The sequence below is a fragment of the Vicia villosa genome, linkage group LG4, assembly GCF_029867415.1.
Source record: "Vicia villosa cultivar HV-30 ecotype Madison, WI linkage group LG4, Vvil1.0, whole genome shotgun sequence".
In the NCBI taxonomy this organism is placed as follows: domain Eukaryota; kingdom Viridiplantae; phylum Streptophyta; class Magnoliopsida; order Fabales; family Fabaceae; genus Vicia; species Vicia villosa.
Genome location: NC_081183.1, coordinates 114,749,907 through 114,755,419, shown reverse-complemented (window position 1 = coordinate 114,755,419; position 5,513 = coordinate 114,749,907). Strand labels below are relative to the sequence as shown.

At 30.5% G+C, this 5,513-nt stretch overlaps 1 long non-coding RNA gene across 2 annotated transcripts; it reads right to left on the bottom strand.

Annotated features, from left to right (window-relative positions):
* Positions 1–302: 302 nt before the first annotated feature.
* Positions 303–4,365, bottom strand: LOC131595071 (uncharacterized). 2 transcript variants are annotated; one of them, XR_009281705.1, is made up of 4 exons: positions 3,973–4,365; positions 3,218–3,743; positions 2,088–2,251; positions 303–1,706 (listed from the first exon to the last, which is right to left on the bottom strand). It is a non-coding gene; the product is annotated as an uncharacterized LOC131595071 (long non-coding RNA). The 2 variants fall into 2 exon arrangements; XR_009281704.1 differs by having other exon boundaries at positions 304–1,706; positions 2,055–2,251.
* Between the last annotated feature and the right edge of the window lie 1,148 nt (positions 4,366–5,513).

Here is a 5,513-nt window from a genome sequence, read left to right as displayed (position 1 = left end):
TGATTTATATAAGTTAGTAAAATAATTTTTAACTTTAAAATTGTTTAGGAAATTTTATACCTATTAATTGTATTGATTCACCTTGATTTTATTCCTATTAATTGTATTGATTCACCTTGATTTTAATTTTTTTTAAAAATAGGTGTTTTCGGAAATGCATTTCCGAAAACCCAAAAAAGGGGTGTTTTCGGAAATGCATCTCCGAAAACACCTTTTTTTCGTATTTTCGGAAGTGCATTTCCGAAATAAGACAAATTTTGAAAAAAAAATAAGCGTTTCGGAAATGCATTTCCGAAGTGAGGGTATTTTGGATTTTTCACCAGAGGTGACCAAGAAAAGAGGGAGGTGGGGACAGAAATTTCCTATATATTAATAAAGAAATACTCATTAAAAAATTTAATAGTCTTTTTTATATTTGTAAAAATAAATTTGTCTCAAACTATTAATTGTCGATTTTAAATGTTCCCGTATGTCATAACTCATAAGGATGTTGTAGTTTGACTGAATTTGATCTAACTCAGTATCTAAATTATTACTCAATGGTTCTTAATTTAGGTAGAGTGTTCAACACTAAATCAAACCATTCAGTATCAACAAGTTGAATTGAGTCGGATTTGCAGGTCATAGACAAAAAAAAAATTCTAAATTCTAAATAAAAATTAATTCAATTAAGGATTAAAGATGTCCTATTTTTTTTTTTACACTACAAAAAAATATTGGCAGATTATTTTAGTAGATTACGACGGTTAAAACAGCCACAGTTTATAGTCTACGACGGTAGTAGTACCGTTGCAGAAACGTGTCCCGAACCCGTTTCACAACAATTGCCAAAACCATCGCGCTAGTTTACGACAGGTTGGAACTGACGTAAATTAGAGATAGCGACTGTTAACAACCGTTTTCGTTGTTATTCGCGACGGTTTAAAACTGTCGTGAATGTGATATCCCAACTATTGAAACTGTCGTAAATATGTCTGAATTTTGTTTTCTTTGTTTGCGATGGTTGAAACTATCATAATATGATTTATAAATTTTAGATACAATTTATTTGGTAACGGTTTAAAGCGCTACTAATTATTTCATTTTAAAATTTAACAACAGTTTAAACTATTATTAAATTTTATCTTTTGTATTATATTTTTTATTTAAATATAGTATATTTTTCTTTAATTTTTTTCTATTATAATATTTTTATTTATAGTATTATTTTTTATTTTATTTTCTATCACTGTTTAACATAATAAAATTTATTCCAAGAAAAAACACTTAATATCAAATAAGCATAAAAAAAAGTGAGTTCCATAATGATGTCATTTAGTACAAAAAATCGAAAAACATACCAAATCCTAATCTTATAATAATAAGTATCATTATGTCAGGTAAACGTCTACCATCAGCAGATGATTTTAAGTCTCCGTTGTTTCTGCAATTAAATTTTGAATCATGAAATGAAAATTTCCCCCCCCCCCTAAATGAAAATTCAATACGGTTTGGATGACACTAGGAGTGAAACAAAAAAGCAATTTTGTGTTGAAAATTTACTTAAAAATAAAGGGGGTGGTTTGTCATCAATCCTAAAAAAATATTTCAAAAGAATTAACTTGTATTTACATTAATGTTATATGCATCTTCATACCCGTCAAACTTTTTACAAGAAACTGCATATATATTTCTCCTCTGCTGTATGTTCGTCAATCTCTCGATTCCTACAAATAAGAACAAATATTAATTATCTGTGCTATCAGGCATACAATCAAGAATATATAAATTTTCACTTATAAATCACGAATTGAATACTTTTTCACTTATAAACAAATAATATAACCAAATATGCTGCTGAAAAATACGAGCAATATAATGAAAAATCAAAAGGTAATATTCATCCAACAGAACTATGGTTTTAAGGATTTGATATTGTATTTCAATTCAAATATTAATTGTTACAAACATAGTATCCTATTGTTTAAGTTTTTTTATTATTATACTATGATATTGATTTAAAACAGAATCAAATACAAATTAGAGATAAAGAAGCATTATAACTTTTAACTTACTTTCCAAGGTTTCTTTGTTTAATATCTTTATACCTCTATACCTCTATTGTAAGTGATGCCAACTTAATTGCGTGAGTCCTAACATGGATTGTATAAACAATTAGAGTTGATTTCAAGAGCCTGATTCACCCATATCAGTTGCAAGAGATAATCACATGTGCCAACCAGCTTTTCAAGTGCTTGTGCATAAGCAATTTCTATAATAAGAGAAAAAAATAAACTCAAATTGTTCTAAAAGCTGTCACTACAAATTATTAACCAACTTAAAAGAAGTTGTAACCTAAATAGATGTAAATTTTGAACATTTTAAAATGATAGTTTTCTGAAGAACATCAATATATTGAGAAATATAATTAAAATGAAAAGATTTGTGGAAAAAATATACACTCTTCAGCTACTAAGTGTGGATATTATAATTGTAACTAAACTCAATTAAGGAGTAGGCATTTCTGTGGCTATATATTCTTATAAATGTTAAGTAGAGGCTTTGTTTCTTCAAATATATGTACTATATAGAACCTGCTATAGCTTTACTCTAATGAGAATACTACATATATTTATACCACAATGATTAATATTATACTTCATATTCACTACATGCCATGTAAACAATTACTGTCCCCTTGTGTAGTCTATGACAGCTCAAGATTAAAATCATTTATCATCACAAGATAAAACAACAATTTCATCCTTAAGGAACTCCTACATATTCTTAAAATCTTCCTAGAGGTACATGGAGATATAACATTACAGAAATTCATGACATAACCTAACAAGCTGCAAGTAAATAACAACCACCTAAAACCATAAACAGAAAACATGAATAGGATATGAAAAGCCACACCAAAAGTCATGTTTACCCAAAACCACTACATTAGATAAAATCCTAGCGACAACAATTTCATCCCCAAAGAAAATACAGGGTAAAAAACTTAACAAAATTATAGTATGGATTTAGGTGGAAATAGAAGAAAACATCTCAAAATAGTACTCCCTCCGTCCCCCAAATTATAAGAGAAAATCACTTTTTAGATTCATTGAATAATTAATGTATCTGGTCTATATATAGACCAGATACATTAATTATTCAATGAATCTAAAAAGTGATTTTCTCTTATAATTTGGGACAGAGGGAGTAATAAATAATAAGTAAATGATCGTACCATGTCGAGAGCGAAAGTTTGATTCAATGAACACCGTACCGGGAGCTACGTTTCAACAAAAGGGACATAGGTTCTGAAAGCGGGTATCGAGCGAGAGATTGTGAGCGACTAAGCAATATATAATGAAAATACGATCCGTTGGATTCTTTGCACTCCATGTGTTGAGAAACATCTCAAAATTTATATCGTCATCCATTCCTCAACTATATTGTTCCAAATTTTTACCAGCATTGGTAGTAAAACTTGCTTGATAGGGGAAAATCAAGTTAACTATATTAAGCTCCTAACTGAACAAACAACCAACAATATGATGTTATAGCCCATGTGTGATTCCTCGCCAAAACTCATATGTAGGCAATGAAAAGTTGTGTAATATATAACCAATGAACCTTACTTCTCTAAGAAAACAAAATGAATAAGAAACACATTCCTCATCCCCAAATTTTCTCCAAAACATCTTCTGTCTGTTTGATAACTTCAAATTTCCAATTCCCGTAAGGGTATAAACAACAATCATACAAAATACCTGTACCAAAACAGAATTAAAAAAAAAAAAAAAAGGAAAGTTCAATTTTCTAACCAATTGTGACAACTAAGCTTTCTTAATCTTCATCAATTAGTATATTTGAAACAGAAAGTTCCATTTTTTATAAGAAAAAAAATCAACAAAGCAACGAAAGCACGTAATCGGCATAACATTTAGAAAAACAGATTTGATCAATTGGTATATTGTGAAATGAAGAAAAGCAGCTTACGGTGGCGGTTGCGGCAGCGAGATCGCGATGGATATAATGGATTTGAAGAAACCCTAGTCGATCAATCGAGAGAGTTATAGTGACGATCTTCAGCCTTTTCGTTTAATAAGGTGAATGGATCGAGAACTAGGGAAACCGTGGAAATCGAAACGATTTGGTCGTGAATTCAAAGGGATTTGAGGCAGCCGGTTGAAAATGAACCTCACATTCACCTTCTATGTTGAAATCATATTTCATCGTTGCCGTCCGCGCTGAAATAGACTTCACTACCACCGTTACTGCTGAAATCCGAACTCAAGCGTGTGTGACAAAGTTTGGAGAAGTAAGGGTTTAGATATCGTTTGAAGAAGGGGAGAAGGTTTGTAGAACAGCGTGAGCTTAAGGGACTGGGATATGTGGTTCAAAATTTTGTAGTTATTAATTTAATCTTATAAATTTTATATATTTTTATTGTAATAAAATTATAAATATTTATATAATAAATTTTCTTATGGGGTGAAATCACAGATTTCAAATATATTATGAATTTTCTATATAATATATTTTTTTAAAGGGCTAAATTCTTTATTACAAATTTTCTTTATAATATAGGGTGACGATGTTAGGTTCACCATCGTAGCCTTCGATTACTGTTTTATAATTATGGGCGACGGTAGGTTCACTGTCGTGAAGTTTGATAATTTTTAAGTAAGTGGATGTGACAGTTGGTTCACCGTCGTGACCTTTGATGAATTTCTCATGGTGTTATTTAGTTTGGTGGGCGACGGTTAATGTATCATCGTAACATATAATTTAGGGCGGTTTTTAAACCGTCGTGAATTAATTTCTAGGGCGGTAGTTGTATAACTGTCGTGATATTTAATAATTTTTTAAAATGTAAGGACGGTAGGTGTATACCGTCATGACATGTGTCTCTATATTAGAGTTACGACACTTATCAAGTAACTGTCGCAATTTTTGTGTCTTAAAACCTTAATTTTCTTGTAGTGATATGAAAAAGGGGTTAATATTGAAACTAACATCTGTAGATAGATAATAACATATATAACTAACTTAGAGTTAGTTATTCTATAATAGTTAGTTAGTTACAACTTGTATTTGATGTATAAGTAACTCTTCTCCATTTTAACATTTTGAGATTGATGAATGACAATTTTTCCTTTCACTCTTATGCATGCTTCATACTCTATCTTCTTCCTCAAATCATAGCTAAGTTTCATTGTTGTATATCATGATTTGTTTGAGCTTGCATTCTCACATGGTATCATCGACATGTGGCTATCGTTTCTTTCTTCCGTTGTGATTGAAACTCGTTAATTTCCTTCCTTGAAACATTTTTTTCTTTTCTACATCGTTTCTTGATTTTTTTCTTCTTTCTGATTTCTTCAATTTCCTTCATGGCTTCTCCAACTGGCAGCAACAATGGCGGATCTGGTTCAATCACCAATCAAAAGAGCTATCAAACTGATCTCTCAATCCCTATTTCATGCATCCCAACGAGAATCCATCTTTGGTCCTTGTTACACCTCTTCTTTCAAGCA